This window comes from Mustela erminea, chromosome 14, assembly GCF_009829155.1.
Source record: "Mustela erminea isolate mMusErm1 chromosome 14, mMusErm1.Pri, whole genome shotgun sequence".
In the NCBI taxonomy this organism is placed as follows: domain Eukaryota; kingdom Metazoa; phylum Chordata; class Mammalia; order Carnivora; family Mustelidae; genus Mustela; species Mustela erminea.
Window position 1 is genome coordinate 47,337,182 of NC_045627.1, and position 20,440 is coordinate 47,357,621.

Genomic DNA, 20,440 nt, shown 5'->3' on the forward strand with positions numbered 1-20,440 from the left:
ATGAAAAACATTTATTTATATATCCGAGAATCTCAGGATACATCAAGAAAATTAAATGCACAAAACCCTACACAAAGCCACATCAGAGTCACAGTGGTTACAACCAAATACAAAGAGAAAATACAGGATTCAGTGGGAAACAATACATTATATACCGAAATCAGTGATATGAATAAATGATAACTTCTCATCACAAATAATGGAAGCCAAAAGACACTGGAATAATTTTCAAGTGTTAAAGAACAGAGAAACAGAATTCTCTACTGACAATATCCTTCAAAAAGGGAGGATGAAATAAAGCTGTTTTTTTGAGAACAGGTATTTTTAGATAAATACCATCAAACCTAGGTTATAAGAAATTCTAAAGGATATTTGCCAGGTTTAAGGTGAATGATACCAGACAGAAACTTTGACTCATAAGAGGTAACAAAGACAATCAAAAATGGTAAATCAGAGTATAAACATAAAAATACTTTTTGGCTGGGGCACATGGGTGGCTCAGTGGGTTAAGCCTCTGCCTTCGGCCCAGGTCATGATCCCAGGGTCCTGGGCTCGAACCCCGCATCGGGCTCTCTGCTAAGCAGGGAGCCTGCTTCCCTTCCTCTCTCTCTGCCTGCCTCTCTGCCTACTTGTGATCTGTCTATCAAATAAATAAATAAAATCTTTTAAAAAAAATTAAAAAAATTAAAAAAAAAATACTTTTTGGCTGCCTGGGTGGCTCAGTGGGTTAAGCCTCTGCCTTCAGCTCAGGTCGTGATCTCAGGGTCCTGGGATCGAGTCCCGCATCAGGCTCTCTGCTCAGCGGGGAGCCTGCTTCCTCCTCCCTCCCTCTCCCTCTCTCTCTCTCTCTGCTTGCCTCTCTGCCTACTTGTGATCTCTCTCTGTCAAATAAATAAAATCTTTAAAAAATAATAATAACAAAATACTTTTTATGTCTTAATTTTCTTAAAGAACCACTTACTGTGTAATACAAAAATAGTAACACTTTAAGGTGGGGATTATAATGCATATAGAAGTAAGAGATATGACAATAACATAAATGAATGAGTGAACAAATGCATATATAGTACAGTAAAATTATTATATGTAGGAAGCAAGACTTGTCAAGTATAAAGTAAGAAATGGAAAAAGTTGATATAAGAAGAGTGAAAAGTCAAGCACTAATTGGTACACTGTTGATTCTAAATACACATTAATAAGTTAAGAATGCATATTTTTAGCTCTAGGGAGACTATCAAGAAACCATAAAAATTTTTATGACTAAGAACCCAATAAAGAAATTAAAACAGAATATTACCAGTGTTCAATTCACCTAAAAAAAAGTCAGGAAAGGAGCAACAGAGAAACAAACATAAAAAGAGCACAAGGGTAACAGAAAGAAAGATGGTAGACAAAAACTCAACCATAATTACATGCAAATGTTATTGTAAATGTTGACTGGATGTAACATTTACATGTAAATGCTAATAAAACCATAATGATGAAAAAGCAAGACCCAATATTTTCTGTCTACAAGACCTAACTTCAAAATTAAAGATAAAGAGTTTGAAAGTTGGAGAATAAAAAAGGTATTATATATAAACAGTGTGCCTAAAAGCACTGGTATGGTGTATTAATCTCAGGCAATCAGACTTCAAAGCAAAAAGAAATACAGGAATAATGGAAAACTTCACAGTGATAAAGAGTACAAATAACCTAAAATATGCAACAATCTTAAATCTGTATATACCTACTAGCAGACTATGTTTTCTGACCCTAATAAAATTTCATTAGAAACCATTAATAATAAACATATACAAAATTACAAAACATTGGAGAAATCTACTAATACTGATATAAAAATTTCTCATAGAATAAATTACAATGATAAAATAAACTACAATGATGTTTAGAAAAAATCTTTAAATGGTAATGAAAAGATGGCATCTCAAAATTAATTTGATGTAACAAAAGCAAATCCTATTTTTAAATATTAAATTTTTAGATTTAAAATCAGTAATTTAGGTTTCTCTGTTAAAGGACTAGAGGAAAAACAAACAAATTAAAAACAAGATTTAAAAAGAGAAGAATTAATAATGCTGAGTATAAATTGATGAAACAAAAAAGACAAGCAGAAGAAAGAAATACCAAGAGAGTCTACAACTTTTTTAAAAGATTAATCATATTGATCAAAATCTAGGAGAACTAACTGAGAAAATAAACGAGAAAAAGTACAAAATACCTGAGCAGCTCAGTTGGTTAAGCACCTGACTCCTGATTTTGGCGCAGGTCATGATCTCAGGTTCATGAGATGGAGCCCCAAGTTGGGCTCTGTGCTGAGCCTGGAGCCTGCTTAAGATTATCTCTCTTCCTCTCCCTTTGCACTGCCCCCCTTCAACTTGAGCTCTCTCAAATAGATAGATAGATACATAGATAAGATAAAATTAAAAAAGGAATATTATTAGAAGTCCTATAAATGTCACTAAGAGGTTAATAAATAATATATAAAAATTTAAAAATTTCATAAAATGAAATAAATTCCTTAAAAAAGGCAGTTAACAAAAATAAAACAAAAGCAATAGAAAATCAGAAGAGCTCTATATCTATTACAGAAACCACAGTAAATAAATCTCACAAAGAAAAGTGCAGACCGAGATGGCTTACTGTTTAATTCTACTACACACTTAAAGAAATTATAACATCAGTTTTACTCAAGCATTGTCAGAAAATAGAAGGGAGAATACTTTCCTAATAGAAGGGAGAATACTTTCCTAATCATTTTATGAAGACAGTACAACACTAATGCCAAAAGCTAACAAAGAATTTCTGGAAATTTTAAGTTGTAGACAGTATTAGTCATGATCATCAATTCAAAACTCCAGAACAAGAACTAGCAAATGAAATCCAGGCTTATGTACAAAGAATAATTCAAAATGGTCAAGTGCAGATATCCCTATAATGCAAGGTTGGTTCAACATTTGGAAATCGAATATGATTTGCTACATTAACCTGTAAAGGAGAAAAAGTGCATGATCTTCATCACATCTCAATCATGTCAATAGAGACAAAAAAATTGGAAAAACCCAACATTCATTCATGGTAAAAAAAAAAAAAAAAGAAGAAAGAAAAAAACTTTGAGCAAACTAGAAATAGAAAACATAGTTCTCAAATTAGTAAAGATATCTACAAAATACCTATAGATAATATCATATTTAATGATTAAAAATCATATTTAATGATGAAAAATGTAATATTTTATCCATAATAGTCCTAAGTTGAACCATCATCAGAAGAATGGATAATAAAATGGTGGTATATCCATGTAATTAACTATTACTCTACAGTAAAAAGAATGAACATACACAGGAGGAAACATGAATAAACCTCAAAAACAGAACCAGAACAAAAGAAACAAGACATAGAACAATATTAATACACAGTTTGATTTATATGAAATAGGAGAACCTATAGAACTAACATATAACACAAATGTATAGTTGACGTACAAAACTAACGTGTAACAGCTTTAGAAATCAGTAGCTACCTGAAGCAAGAGTTAGGGACGATTGCATGCAGAAGCTGTAAGGGAAATTTCTAGATGAAAATGCTCTGTATCTTCAATGGGGCTATGCTTGACATGTGCAAAAATTTATTCTCAACCTGTCATTTTCAATGGATTATTTTTTAAAAATTATGTATTTATTTATGTATTTATTTATTTATTTATGTAGAGAGAGAATGTGCACATGCATGGAGCAGGGAGAGAGGAAAAGAGAAAGGAAGAGGGAAACCCAAACAGTCTGCATTTGAGCCTGGAGCCAAATGCCAGGCTTGATCTTACAACCCTGAGATCATAGCCTGAGCTGAAATTAAGAGTCAGTTGCTTAACTGATTGAGCCACCCAGTGGCCCCAGTTTTTTAAATTATAATTTATACTTCAGTAAAGTTGCTTTAAATGTGTAATATTAAAGAAAATCTAAGACACAGAATAACTTTCTCTTTCTGGTCTAAACTGTAATACGCTGATCTATATATCAATAAATAGGTAGGTAAAAGAGATGCCAAAGAAATAGTGAAAAGCAGTATTATATTAATTATGGTATAGCACGGATTTCAGGTAATTTCTATCTTCATAATTATAAAGACAAATGCTACAATTTACAAGTTTGCTAAAAAAGCATGTATTATATTTGCTCTAATTTAGAAAAGGGAAAATACCTAAATGAAATACCTAATGAAAAGGGAAAAATACCAAAAAATATATGATATGTGACAGATTTTTCAGGATATGTCTTGGAACGTCCTTTCAGCTCTTTCTTCCCTGTTTTTACTCTCTCACGACCTCACTCTTTCCTTTTTGTACTCTCTTTCACCACCTCACTCTATTTCCAGTCTCTTGTGCACTTACTTCTCTTTTCCTTTATTCACACTGTCTTACACATTCATTCCTCTATATCCAGATCTGATGATGTTTGATGAAAACTTTCTCCTCAATTTAATTCAAGTCAGTACCGGAAATCTCCAAGGAACTAATTATCAAGTTTGCACAATATTGAAGCTAACAGAGCCATACACAAACACAAGATGATGAGAAAACAGAATGTGACTCCACAGTAATTGCATATTTTCATGTCTCCTGACCTTAGCGAGCCAGAGCCACCATTTTCACATGCCTCCAGGGATGTCAAAGTCAGTCAGCCCTCAGAGAAACTTTGGTTAGGACCTCAATGATAAAGTTATACTCCAGGGACCCTCTTAGAGGCAGACTTGAAAGAGATTGTTTATACAAACTTGCAGTCATTGGCCAAATCTTTCTGTTGTGTTCTCTTTTGGAGGCCAGCTGGGAAATCTCTTCTTTTCTCAGCCACACTGTAATAAAGGAAAACTTTTGTGATCCTACCTTTGGCAATCTAGGAAACCAGTCCATCCATCCTGTCAGATATCTTGTTCCTTGTGTGGGAAGATGGGCATGCTCTTGACCACAGAGTCAATGCTGGTTGATACGGAGAGGCAACTAAAAATGCAAAACAACAAAGCATTTGCCTATTACTTTTAACTTTATGAAGTGGTTCCTCAAATAAATTTTTATAACCCTCCCCAGAAGGGTGTTGCATAAAGACTGGAAAGCCTGTTGCCTCTATTCCTAGACATACGATGGTTTCGATTTAAAATGCTAAGGAACACATCACGAAAGGAATTGCCAGAATTATCATTGAAATTCCAAAAGTTACAATTCAATATTATAAGATTAACTGTATAGAAAAAATAATTAAAAATACCACTTTTGTAAGGTAAAAAAAAAAAACTAAAATTCTTTTTTTAATTTTTTCAAAAGATTCTATTTATTTATTTATTTATTTATTTATTTGACAGACGGAGATCACAAGCAGGCAGAGAAGGAGGCAGAGAGCGAGGAGAAAGCAGGCTCCCTGCTGAGCAGAAAGCCCGATGTGGGGCTCCATCCCAGGACCCTGGGATCATGACCTGAGCCGAAGGCAGAGGCTTTAACCCATTGAGCCACCTAGGCGCCCTGAAAACTAAAATTCTTATTGAGAACTGAATTTAACAAAAAAGGTAAAATATCTGTACACTAAAAGCCAGAGCGCATTGTCAGAGAAATTAAAGAAGGCCTAAATAAATGGAGAAAGATATCAAGTTCATGCCGTGGAAGACTGAATATTTTTAAGGTTCTCCACACTGATCTAAAGCATGTGTTCTCAACAGGAGAAGTATCACTCCCAAAAGGGCAAAAATGGTTTCCTAGGGGGCAAAAAAACCCTTACACGTACAGTGATTTGTTACCTACCACAGTTAAACCCCACCTGATAGAATCATATTCTTTATTATATAATTTATCTTATTTGAGAGATTTTAAATGGATTTTTTTTTTCCTTGGGTTTGGAAGCTAACAATTAAAAAAAAAAAAAAAAAGGTTAAGAAAAGTGATTTAAAAATTCAAGAGAGGGGCACCTAACTGGCTCAGTCAAAAGAACATGTAGTACTGTTGATCCAGGGTCATGAATTTGAGCCCCACAGTGGGTGTAGAGAATGAAATGAAATGAAACTTAATAAATTAATAAATAATTCAAGACAGTCTCAATTAAAACATCAGCAGGTTTTTAATAAATTCACAGGATAACTTTAAAGCTTATATGGAAATTCAAAGACCTTAGAATAATTAAAAATAATTTTGTAAAAGAGGAAGTTAAAGAGAGACTTGTGTTGAAATGAGGATTAAAATACAGAATAGTAGATCAATTAGAGAAATAAAATCACATAAATAAAACCAATTGATTTTTGACAAAGTTCCTAAAATAGTTCCATGAGGAAAGGTTAGTTATTTTTTAAAGAATGATATTGAAATTACTGGATATCTTTATGAAAGAAAATCTTGACCTGTACATCATAACATACACAGTAAGTAATTTGAGATTTATGATCAAAATAAACATTTAAAAGCTAAAACAATGAAAATTTTAGACAAAAACATTGGTGAATATTTCTGTGACCATGGAGTAGGTAATGTTTTTTTTGAATGAAGAAAAGTGACTAAATATCCAAGAAAAGTCAATGAATTAAACATTATCAAAATTAAGTATTATCTTCAAAGATACCAGTAAGAAAAATTAGGCAAACCACAGATTTGGAGAAAATATTCTCCATACATATATCTGACACACACCTACCACCATACCATCATATATATATGTGTGTGCATGCATACTTATTTGTGTATGTGAGATTTAAGTATATGTATTTGTGCATACACATGTGTACAAAACATTTCTACACTATAGACAAAAATACCTAGTATCCAATGAAATTGGAAGAAACCTTGAACAGACACTTAACAAAAAAGGGTCTCTAAAAGGTGCATGATAAGATGTTCAACCAGAGGAGTCTGATATCAAAGGAAGTAAAATAAACCATAATGTGATACCACCACACACTCACCAGAATAGCTATAACGGACAATTCCAATTGTTGGCAAAGATGCGAAGGAACTGATATGCTCTTGTATTATTGGTTGGAATGCAAAATGGTCTAAATGTTTTTGAAAAACAATGTGTTTCTTATAAAGTTTAACAAATGCTTACTATAAAATCCATCAGTATCATTTTTAGGAATTTTCCCAAAAGAAATGAAAACATATACACAGAAAGAGTGGTATAAGAATGTCCACATATTGTTATTTTCTCAAATTTGGAATCAATCTAGATGTCCATGAACAAGGGAATGGATTAAAAAATAATATAGTATATTCATACAATGAGTTTAGCAGTAGAAGAAAACAAATGAGGAATGCATGAAATGACATTATGTTGAGTGAAAGAGCCTAGAACCAAAAGAGTACACATCCGATAATGATCTATTACATTCAAAACATTCAAAAACAAGAAAAGCTATAGTGCTCAAGATCAGAACAATGGCTTTCTTTGGGAGGTAGGATTGACAGAGAAAAAGAAACTTGCTCTGATAATGACCTAGTAGTTTCAAGGATACAAATGAGCAACTTAATTGACTTACACATTTAAAATCTATATCTTTTATTTTATGTAAATTACACTTCAATTTAAAATAAAAATAAGGAAAAAAGGACAGAAATAGAAACCATAAATCAAAATCCACTGGAAAGATATAAACAAAGCAAATACAAATGGACAAAGCTGAAGCTTAGGGTTTAGGAAGATACCCTTCTGTGATAAAACTAAAGTCATGCAAGGAAGTGATTACTAAAATTTAGGAAAATATTTGCTTCGGGGGAATGGAAGAGATTTTGTGAGAATGGGCATTTTGAGAGACTTCCGTTGTGTCTGGCAATATTTCTTGACCTCATTGATCAAGTCTTAATAAAGATTCACCTCATAATAATTAATTAGCTGCATATTTATTTTAGAGCAATTTTCTGTATCTTTATTTTATTTTGTAAGTAAGAGGATAAAGAAGTCTTAACATAAATGAAAGGAATGAAGAAGACTCCAAGTGTGTGAGATTTAAGTTGAGACATGAAGGAAGAGTGAGAAAGGATTGGCTCCATGCAGAATATGGAAAAGCAGAGATGAAATCTTATGGGAAACCTGAAAGTGGGTCAGTGTGACTGCAGCATGACAGACTCGGAGTCATGAAATTGTGTTGATGATAAAAGCTTGAGCCACATGTGAGACTTGGGGGCTGAAATAAGGAGCTTGAGTTTTATTCTACATAAAGAGATTATTAAAGAGTTGAAGTGCGAGAGAAACACTTTCATTGACATTTATAAGAGATTGCTGTGTTTGTTGTGTTAAAGGATGAGAACAAAATTAGGGAGACAAGTGATGACAACAACGTAGATCAGATGAGAGATATGGTACCTGGCCTTGGGCAGTGACAGTGGAGATGGAGACAAGTGAATGTTTTCAAAGTATTTGGCTTAGTGGGTGACAAGAAGGGAAAAACTAATACAATTGGATTTGTTCCCACCAGGACTGCCTGGATAGATGAAAATGTCATATATTGAAATGGTAGGAGATTAATATAAGGAAAAGCCTTCAGAAGGAAAATTCATAGCTAATTTTAGGGGTTTGAAAATCAACACTCCCACCAAAAACCTGAAAGCTTGTGTCCATTTCCTGTTACCGTACTCCACGCTAAGAGTTCATCTGCTCAACTATAACTATTAACCCTCTCTTCCCAGACTCACTTTTATTTCAGCCACACTATTCTTGTTCTTTCCCCTTGCCACTTACACTAACATCTGTCCCCTTAAAAATACACTTTTTTTTTTTTTTTTTTTTTTGTAGAGAAGACCTTTCCTTACCACATGCACATGGTTAAATTTTTATTCATCTGCCAAGGTCTACCTCAAATTTTATCATTTTCTTAAAAGCTAACTAGGGAAATCCCTCTGTGTAGGAGGTACCTGTCCTACATCTATATACCTCTTTATTACAGTTTTATCATGTTATTAATGATTTTTTCTATATTCCCCCATTAAAAATGACAGCCCAAGAAGATAAGACTTAGAGCTTTGGTCCACCATTTTACCCTATCTTAGCACGGTGCCTGAAAAGAAGTCAGAATTGAATAAGCATTTATTATATGGCTGTTTTGGAAGGAACTCAACCAACTTATGCTTTTGCAAAATTTGAGAAAATCTATGTGCTTAAAGCTACCATTATAATGATATGTAGCAATTCAATTCACCAAATATACATTGATCCCCTATTATGTTCCAGAGATAAATATTAGGACTAGACAAACTAATAATAAATGGTGCTCTGTTTAATTTACTCTCAGCCTAGCTGAAGGGCAGCATTTGAACAGGAAATTAAAATAAATGTGATAGAATGCAGTTGAACAAAATGATGTAGGAATGCAAGTCAAAGATAATATTATTCTGCTCAGTGGAGTTTAACTTCAAAAGTCACCTTTGATCTGACCCATGGAATATTCATTTTATTGAGTATTTTTAAAAATTCAATATATCCATCAACTGAGTTTCTCTCAGTGCTTTTAGGTTTTGCAACATGTGGTCACTGTTTTTGCCTTACACATACCTTGTTTAGGCACACAGTGAGGCAGGGGAAGCTTGCTGAAGTCACAAATAAACCTTCCTACACTTATTCCCTCCCCTTCTATTTGTCTCAGAGAAAACTACCTAGATGGAAAGAATCCTCAATGTGCTTCAGTCTTGCATAAGTCACTGCTTTCTCAGGTTTCCCAGTTTTTTCACTTGTAAAACAAGAGGAATAAACTAAATCTGTTCTATTCTTTTTTGCCATCAAACTACACTAAAATGGTGGATATAAGGACTGCATTTAAGAAATATAGGTAAATATTTATTAGAGAAAATGAGTTTCACAAAAGGTATAAAGTTACATAAAGAAATTCTGGTTTAAAGTTCCACATGTAAGGAGCTTAGAAGTTGCTCCTCCATCCTAACAAGTGTAAAACTGAACAAACTAACAAATCAGTAATTCTTCTTCAGTCCATAAGAGGGGAAGACATAGGTCAAGCCACTGTCCCCAATATTAGAAAGACAGGAAGGCATGGTTTATCTCAGCAGAGACTCAGGTGTAGAAACCACTGCAGAAAATACTGCCAGGGTTGGAAAACCTGAACTGTAATTGAAAAATTGCTGGAGGCTCAGTATGGAGAGCCCTGAGAGTTCAAAACTCTAGGAGGAAACTGTCATGGGAGAATCCCCACAATATTGTGAGATTTACCTCCAGGAATCCAACCAGATCTACACAGTAAAAATCAGAGAAAAAACAAAAAAATCCTTCCAGGTTCTTGCAGTGAGAAGGGAAAGGAGCCATTTAAAAATATCCTAGATCACTCTGTTTTTCTTTACAAGGCCTGCCTTCAGGGGAAACTAGTTAACCAGACCCTGAAATGCTGAGATATTATCAAGTCTAACTGACCCAGGAAAGGGAAATACCCAATTCTAACCCATCCTACCCAATCTTTTCCCACTAAGGGAGGAGAAGACTGTGAAACACTTTTGAAGTTCACAGTCAAAAGGCATAGTCTCACTAAAATACTGACACCTAATCACAAGACTATAGAATACCTCCTTCTTCCCACACTTTTCCATTGCATTAATAAAGACCTACTTACAACAGTTCCTTTTGACTGGTACAAGATGTCTGGCTATCAAGAAAAAAATTACAAGGCATACCAAAATGCAAAAAATAATTTACAGAGACAAGGCAATAACCAAAACTAGACATGGCAGGGATTGTGGAATTATCAGACTGGATATTTTAAATAACCATGCTTAAATATACTCAGGTCTCGAATAGATAAAGTAGGCAACATGTAAAAAAGAAGGACGATGTAAGTAGAGAGGTGGAAATCCCAAGAAAGAACTAAAACAAAAATGCTAGAAATAAAAAAGACACTGTAATATAACTGAAGAATTATTTTGATGGTCTTATTAGCAAACCAAATACAGTTGAGGAAAGAATCTCCAAAACAGAAAGTATATTAATAGAATCCTCTAAAACTAAAAGAATTGAGAACAAAGACTAAAAGAAAATCCAAGGACTATGGTACAATTACAAAAGGTGTAATATACACATAATGAAAATAGAAAAAAAAAAAAGAAGAAGAAGAAATATTTGAAACAGTAATAGCTGAAAATTTCATCAAAATTAATGTAGCCAGCCAACCACAGATTCAGGAAACTCAGAGAACACTGAATGAGAAAAATGATCAAAAGAAAAAAAAAAGCTACATCAAGGCATATAATTTTTATACTACAGAAAATCAAAGACAAAGAAAAAATATTCTAAAGGAAACCAACGGGAAAAAAGCAACTTACCTATAAGGAAGATAAAAAAATATATCTGATTTCTTCTCAGAAATCATGCAGTCAAAAAGAGAGTGAAGTGAAATATGAAAATGTTGGGAGAAAAATATCCATCAACCTAGAATTCTATACTCACTATCTTTCAAAAGTGAAAGAGAAAGAAAGGCTTTCTCAGATAAACAAAAAGTGAGTGAATTTATTGCTAATAGGCCTGCTTTGAAAGAACTGTTAAAAGAAGATCTTCAGAAAGAGGGAAATAATATAGGTCAGAAACTCAGATCTCCATACAGAGTGGGAGAATACTAAAGAGGAAGAAAATGAAAGTAAAACAAACAAAAAAGTTTTTTCTTATTATTAATGATCTAATCAATAATAGTTTGTTCAAAATAATACCAGTGGTATATTAGATTATGTATATTCATGACTATATCATATATATTTATATGTATCACACATATATACTCATGTATAAATGAAATAAATGACAGCAATAATACAAGAGATGGAAAGAAGAAATTAGGATTATTTTATTATTATAAGGTATCCACAATACTCATACAGTGATATAGTGGTAATTGAAAGAGGACTTGATTAGATATAAATGTATATTGTAAATTCTAGGGCAACTACTAAAAAAAGTAAAAAGAAAAATACTATTGTTATGCTAGGAAAAGAGAGAAATCAAATTATATGATATGTTCAACTAAAACTGCAAACGTGGAAAAAAGTAGAAAACAAAAACAAGAACAAAGAAGAAGGGCAAATAACAGAAAACAATAATATATATGGTAAATATTAATCCAACTAGATTAATAATCATTTTGAATGCCAATTGTTATAATGCACCAATTAAAAGACAGACATTGTCAGGGTAGTTCAAAAAACAAGACAGAACTACATGCTACTTATATAAAACTTACTTTAAATATAAAAAAACACAGATTAAAAGTAAATGGGAAGAAAAACATACCATGCTAACACTAACGATAAAATCAATAGTAGCTATACTGATTTCAGAGAGAGCAAGAATCACACCAAGGAAAAATTTTAGGTATATAATAGGAACTAAACAATGATAAAGGGGCCAACTCTCCAGGAAGACATAATTCTTAATGTGTATGAATCTAACAACAGATCATCAAACTGTAAACCCCCAAATTGATAGAGTGATGAGGAGAAATAGATGAATCCATTCTCAGGTTTGGTTACTTTAACACTCCTCTGTAAGAAATAAATGGAATCATGAGGCAGAAAATCAGTAAGGACATTTTGAACTCAACACTACCATCAATCAGCTGGATATAATGAACATCTATAGACTAATTAATCCAACAACAGCAGAGGACACATTTTACTCAAGCTCACAGGGAACATTCAGCAATATAGACTACATTCTGGGCCAAAATCACATTCCCTAACAAATTTAGAAGTATAGAAATCATACAGTGTCTGCTCTTAGATCCCAAGAAAAAGAAACTATTAATAAATAACAGAAAGATAACTGAAAAATCTCAAAATACATGGAGATTAAACAACATACTTCTAAGTAACAGATGGGTCAAGAAAAAACCTCAAGAGAAATGTAAAATATTTTGAACTAAATGAAAATGAAAACACAGCTTATCAAAATTTGTGGAATCCAGCAAAAGCAGTGCTTAGAGGGAAATTTATCGCATTGAACACTTACGTTAGAAAAGAAGAAATTTCTCAAATCAATCATCAAAATTTCTGCCTTCATAAACTTGAACAAGAGAAACTTAAATCCAAAGTAAGCAGAAGAAAAGAAGTAATAAAAATTAGAGATCAGTGAAACTCAAAATAGGAGATTAATAGAGGAAATCAGCAAAACCTAACACTGATTCTTTGAAAAGACTAAGATTGGTAAGCTCTCCAGCCAAGACAACTACAGAAAAAAGAAGACACAAATTACTAATATCAGAAGTGATAAAAGGCCTATCACTAAAGTTTCCATGGAAATTAAAAAGATAACAAAAATAGTGTGAATAACTATAAGCCAACAAATTTGATAATCGACTCGCACCATTTCCTTAAAAGACATAATTTGCCAAAACTCATACAAAAAGAAATAGACAATCGGATTAGGCCTTAAATGTGTTACAGATTTGAAATTATAATTAATAATCTTCCCAAACAAAAAGCACCAAGCCCAGATGGGTTCACTGGTGATTTTTACCAAACATTTAAGGAAGAAACTTTACCAATTTTCTGCAGTGTCTCTCAGAGGATAGAAACAGAGGCTAATATAACCCTCATAATAAAGCCAAAGACATTATGAGGAAAAAGACTATAGACCAAGAACTCTCATGAACATAGATGCAAAAATCATCAACAATAGCAACTCAGATCCAAAAAGTATAAAAATAATTGTAATCCGTAACCAAGTAAGATTTAATCTCGGCTTGCAAGAATAGTTCAATATTCAAAAATCAACTAATATTAATTCATCACATCAACAGTCTAAAAAAGAAGAAAAAGCATTACCATTTAAATTGGCCTCCAAAAAACGGAAATACTTAGATAAAAATCTAAGAAAATTTGTATAAGATCTATGTGAGATAAACTACCAAACTCTGGTAAACAAAGTAAAAGAATTAAATAGCGAGATACTCCATGTTCATGGATAAGAAAACAATATTGTCAAGGTGTCAGTTCTTGCCAAATTGATTTACAGACTCGATGCAATCCCATTCAAAATAACTTCAAATTACTTTATGTTTATCAACAAACTGATTCTGAAGTAAAAATATAAAATTCCTCAAAGATAGCATGGGAAAAAAAATCTAGATAATCTTGGGTATGGTGATGCCTTTTTAGACACAACATCAAAGACACAATTCATGACAGAAATAATGGAGAAACTGAACTCCATTAAAATTAAAAATTTCTGCTCTGTGTTAAGATAATATTGACAGAATGAAAGGGCAAGGCACAGACTGGGAGAAAATAATTTCAAAAGACACATCTGATTAAGAACTGTTATCTAAAACACACACTGTTAAAACTCAACAATAAATGTATATAAATTATATTTACTTTTATGATCAAGAAACCAACAGAGGATAACCATCCAATAAAACTCACCATAATGTAAGAGAAGTTGGACTAGGTGATAGAGTAACAATAATTATCCTTCCTTTTTGCAATTACCTAAATTACTTGCAAAGTGTTATACCATATGGTATAAACATAAAATTTAAAAAATAGCTTTTCTTCCACTCTAATAGTCTATAAATTGATTCCTTGTTAGCTTATTAGACTAACATTTTAAAAGAAGGTATTACCAAAACCTTCCCCTCAATTTGTTAACAAGGGTGCTGAGACAGTGGAAAGTGCTGCTAGAGTTATCCTGCTTCAGCAGAACAAGGTAAACCCAGGCAGAAACTGCAGCCCTCCAGTTTGAAATCTCTTCCTTGTAGGAAAGTCCTTCTACCAATTTGAATGTACACTCAGTTTTTGAATGGGGCTCAGTGGGGGCCAGTCCCAGTGTGATAATGACACACTTGCCAGTCTTATTCTTCTGAGTCTGCCTTAGCCTGCTCTTGCCTTCACCCTAAAGGATTTCCTCTGTGTACTTCTCAGATGTGCATCACAATACCCTGGACTCTAATATGTAGTGAATGTTCCCACATGTTCATTTATACACAGCTTGCTTAGAGAAAAACTTGCTGAGACATTTTGAAATGGAAACTGAGAAGAGGAAAACAAGCTGGAAATTTCTCTGCCAACATAGACTCTGTAGCCTAAAGAGAATTGTATTTCCACTTTTAAAGCAGGGGGGAAAAAAAAGAAAAAAGAAAGAAAGGAAGCTCTAGGAAAGCATAACAGGTGCTTTCCCAGGCTAGACGAGTGAGGAGGAACAATGGGTTCATAAAAGCAGAAAAAAATCTAATCTTTTTAAACCTCACTCCTTTAGCTAGGTAAAGCACTGGTTTCTGTTCTTGGCCCTTTCCAATTATAGCAGAACTCTCAGATGAATTCACAAATACACACAGATAGAATCTCTGTCAGCAGGAATCACCAGGGTAGAGGCTGCTGGGCACTGAGCCATGTTCCATGGGCAGGGTATCGTTCTCCCCTCCCCAATTTGTGTGGCCACAACCAGTGCTAGCAGGAAGGGATACTGGATTTTGTGCTTTGTTAGGAATGCTCTAGGATTGCTTCTGATGATTGTTTTGAGGCTGTGAGGCTGTGAGCAGCCTTTTGAGCAATTTGCACGTTTTCCTGTGGGGGCTACTTTTCCGTCCTTTATCTAGGAAAAGGGAGGCAAGACTGAGAGGGCTGAAATTTCCCCTTCAACAGATGAGGACTTCAAAACACCTTCTTCTCACCCACTTGTTAGCCTCCCTGTTTCTCCCCCGTCTTCACAACATCACCAGATCCTGGTATACTACGGTGCCATGTGAGATAAGGAGAGACAGGTTCTCCTTTTCCCCTATCCCTGCATGTATTCCATAAGCACATTCTGTAAGTCTGGTATTGTTCTTTTGTTCTCATTGTTCTAGGAACAAGGTCCTGATTCTCAATGAGCTTATCTTGTCATGCAGAAGATAAGCAAGGGAAAGGCGTCGAAGCAAGAGAGGCACCAAACTCAGCTCTACTCTAACTTCCAAGCTCTCAATAGGCAAAGTCCCCCTCCAGCAATTCATTCTTGGATTTGGATCTTTATGAAAACTGGTACATCAAGCTAAATTATGATCAGTATAAGATGTCCAGGTCTCACAAGATTGAAGATCAGGTATTTTCTCTACATCCAGTGATTTTAAGCATCATCTTATCAATGGTTTTGAGACATATATTTTTGATTGTAAGTTTTTTAAATAATGCAAGAAAGCAAATAAATTATCCTAATAACTGCGCAAATCCTGCTGTCCAAGAGGTTGATAATGGTCAAGTTCACAAAGAGAAGCCCTGCATAGTGGACCATAGCTTTAGTTAGACCACTGTTAACAGGAAAGTGTGAATTTGGCCCTTGAGGTCCAGTTTAAGGGTCAAAGAGTGTGTGCGTGTGTGTGCGTGTATGTGTGTGTGTGTGTAATCAATGTGCTAAAAGTGTGTAAAACCAGAAAATCCCAATAGGGCTTAAAATCCATAAGAACAGCTCATACTTCATTATATTATTATTTAGATATATGATTATTCTTGAACATTTACTTGTTCAAAATGAACTTTAGAACTGTTTGTTCCTGGGGTGCCTGGGTGGCTCAGTGGGTTAAAGCCTCTGCCTTCAGCTCAGGTCATGATCCCAGGGTTCTGGGATCGAGCCCCACATCGGGCTCTCTGCTCAGCAAGGAGCCTGCTTCCCCCTCTCTCTCTGCCTGCCTCTCTGCCTACTTGTGATCTCTATCTGTCAAATAAAATAAATAAAATCTTAAGAAAAAAAAAAGAACAGTTTGTTCCTAAAAAAGAAGCCTGATATAGTTTTTGTAGGTAAGTTTGATGAGAATTTATATCTTATATTATGATTTCTAAACGTACATCTTTTATGAGTCAACATTTGTTTGCTTTTCATAGAGTCACCATGATTTTCTTTTAAAATTTATTCTTATTCTCTTGTATTTTATCACTGATTATTGGTACAAATAGAAAGGTGCTTTGTATTCTTCACATATAAAATGACATCTTACTGAAATTTTTTTATCGTGGTTAATAATTTTTGTCATTTTATGCTCTTAGGTTTCCATGGAAGTGTTATATAATCTGCAAATAATGATGAATTTCCCAGCCTTTTCCAATTACATGCTTTTATTTTCTCCTACGTTATAAATTGGATTGATTACTGTTTCCAGAAATCTCTTGAAGAGTGGTTTATATATGACATGTTATGGACGTGATTTAATGGAAATGTTTCAAGTACTAAAGTGATGATTATAATATTATTTATTATTCTTGTTTTTATTATTAATATGGTTTCAGGGTGACATTTATCATATAAAAGAAGTATCATTCTAATCTTAGTATTATTAGCAGAAACAGATATTTTACTTTGTGTTTTGTTAAATGTCTTTTCACTATAAAAGTATATAACCACATTTGTTTTCTTCTAGACCTATTAAAATATCATTAGATATTATAAGATTTCCAAGTTCAGCCATCTGTAAATGTCTTATTTATTGGATAAACACTACTTGGTTATGGTGTTTTGATAGAAATCTTTAGCTTATTTTTATACAGAAATTTGATCCCTAAAGTAATGAGAAATGTTTTATACATTCCTATTTTGTGTTATCTTTGCCATCTTTTAAAGTGATGAGCTACTTCCCTAAAATGAATTGAGAAGTGCTCCTTTTTGTGTAATCTATTATGTCTATAAAAGCATTAAAATCTTTGTTCTATGAAGTTATAAGAAAATTTTTCCTAATTATTTGGACTTGACAATTTTAAAAATTGGCTTTATTTTGAAAACTCTAAAAATTACTCTCATAGACTCTTGGTAAATTTGAAAATAAAATGAGCTGGTTGTTCATACTTCTGTCTCCAAACATGTAATACTTCTGTATAAATAGAATAAATTATTTTGGTATACAAAGTAGCATTAAGAATGAAAAGATGGAAATACCTAGTTGTTATAAATGAAGAAGAATCTAAAATTTAGGGCAAAAATTAAAAGCTGAAGCCAGAATGGCTCATAGTCTTATAAATTTTGAAGCTACAGAAATCATGAGCATAAATTTGCAAGCAAAATTAAATAAAACTACACAATCAAAAATATTAAAATAAAGAATAAATACATATTTCAAAGACAAAGTGTAATATTTTAAAAATGTCCGCATATCAGGCTACCAGTAAAATCTTAACCAATTTCAAAGAACAATTATCCTATGTTATTTTTATCACAGATTAGAAATATTTAATTAAATGGTAATCTAATCCCTATATAATAGGGAACTAAAAAAAAAGGTGTCTTAATGATTCCATGGTTTAAGAAGAAAGTGTATAGAAGTTACAAAATATTCCTTTCTAAACAGAAAGAAGGTAATATGTGCTAAAAACTTATGACTAGCAGAGCAACAGTTAAAAATTTCAGCATTAAATTCACTAATAATAAGAAAAAAGGAAATATGGGGTACTTGGGTGGCTCAATAAGTTAAGCATCTGCCCTCAGCTCAGGTCATGATCCCAGGGTCCTGGGATGGAGCCCTGCTCAATGGAGAGCCTGCTTTTCCTTCTCCTGCTGCCTCTCTCCCCTGCTTGTATGCTCTCTCTCTCTCACTTGCTCTGGCTCTATCTCAAATAAATAAATAAAATAAAATAAAATAGGGCCACCTGGGGGCTCAGTTGGCTAAGCCTCCAACTCATGATTTTGTCTCAGGTCATGATACCAGGGTCATAAGATCAAGCCACATGTTGGGCTCTGTGCTGGATATGAAGGCTGCTTAAGATTTTTTTTCTCCCTCTGCCCCTAACCAGCCCCTTTTCCTCTCTCTAAAAAAAAAAAAAAAATAATAATAATAATAATAATAATAATAAATAAACAAAATAAAATAAAAAGCAAAATCAAATAAATAAATAGAAGTGATACATAAAACAAAAATCTGATTTGTGAAAAGATTGAAAATATACCAACATCTAGCAAGACTAAAGAAGCAGAATTGATATACAGAAAATATTGTAAATGAAAATGGAATCCAAAACTGTACAGACTGACTGTTGCATAGATTCTGAAACATAAAAGTATTTTAATAAGTTTGAAAGTAGATTGAATAGAATAGTTTTTATGGGAACTTAAATAGCAAAAACTGAATTAAATTAGTAGATAATATGAAAATTATTTTAATACTTATTTTGCTTTCAAAAGTCCTTTCTCATTCTCCTATAACCTAATGTGCATGTGTATGGATGCACATATACACATACAGAGATGGATGTCAGTACCTTTAAATAATATTCTACTGAATCTCAATAAGTAAAAATGCTTCAAGAGTAGGAAAATAAGGAAATTGTCCCCCTCATTTAATAAGCTGTTGTAACTGAGGTCAGAAGAGGCTAAAGACTATAATACAAATGGATATTTTCATTATAACAGAATGATTTTTACTCATTACCAAAGTTGAAAAATATAAGTAAAATATTAATAAATAAAATTCAGTAATGTATTAAAGTAAGTTGAATTTGTAACAGAATTAGAAGGATGGCACAATTCCAGAAAAATTGATGTAATTTACATTAAGATTTTAGAAAAATAAATTATGACAACCACAGAAGGAGAATAGAATTGAGATAGAGAAAAAATTATTTTATGAGACAAATGTATGTCCACATAAAAAGAAATGGTTTGGTCCCTTGTCTCACACCGTACATGAAAATTAACTCAAACTTTATCATAAACTTAAATGTAAAAGGAAAGCTATAAAACTTTTACAAGTAAATGCAGGAGTAAGTCGTGACTTTTTCATTAGATGAGAGTATCTTCATTAGAACACCAATAGCAAAATTTGTAAGATTGGTAAGTTGGACTTAATCAAAATTAAAAATGACTGTGTGTTAAAGAATACCATTAAGAAAGTAAAAGACAATCCACAGAATGGGAAAATTATTTGCAAATTATATATCTAATGAGGTAATTGTATCCAGATTATACTTATTTTTAAAAAATCAATAATAAAAAGATAAACCAGCCAATTAAAAATAATCAAAGGATTTGAATAGACATTTTTCCAAAGAAGATTTAAAAATGACAAAGTAGCTTATGAAAGGTGCTCAATAGGGGCACCTGGGTGGCTCAGTGGGTGAAAGCCTCTGCCTTGGTTCAGGTCATGATCTCAGGGTCCTGGGACCAAGCCCCAAATAGGACTCTATGCTCAGCAGGGAGCCTGCTTCCCCCTCTCCCTCTGCCTGACTCTGACTACTTGTGATCTCTCTTTCTCTGTTGGATAAATAAATAAAATCTTTAAAAAAAAAAAAAAAGTGCTCAATACCATCAGTCATTAGAGAAAGACAAAAAGAGATTCCACTTTTTGAACAGTAGGATGTCTATAATAAAAAAAGAAAATAACAAGTTTTGATAAGGATGGGGAGAAATTGGGACCCTCATACATTGCTAGTAGGAATGTAAAATGGTAAAGCCTTTTGGAAAACAGTTTGACCATTCCTCAAAATGTTAAAATAGAGTAACCACATGACCCCCCAATTCCACTAAGTCTCTACTCA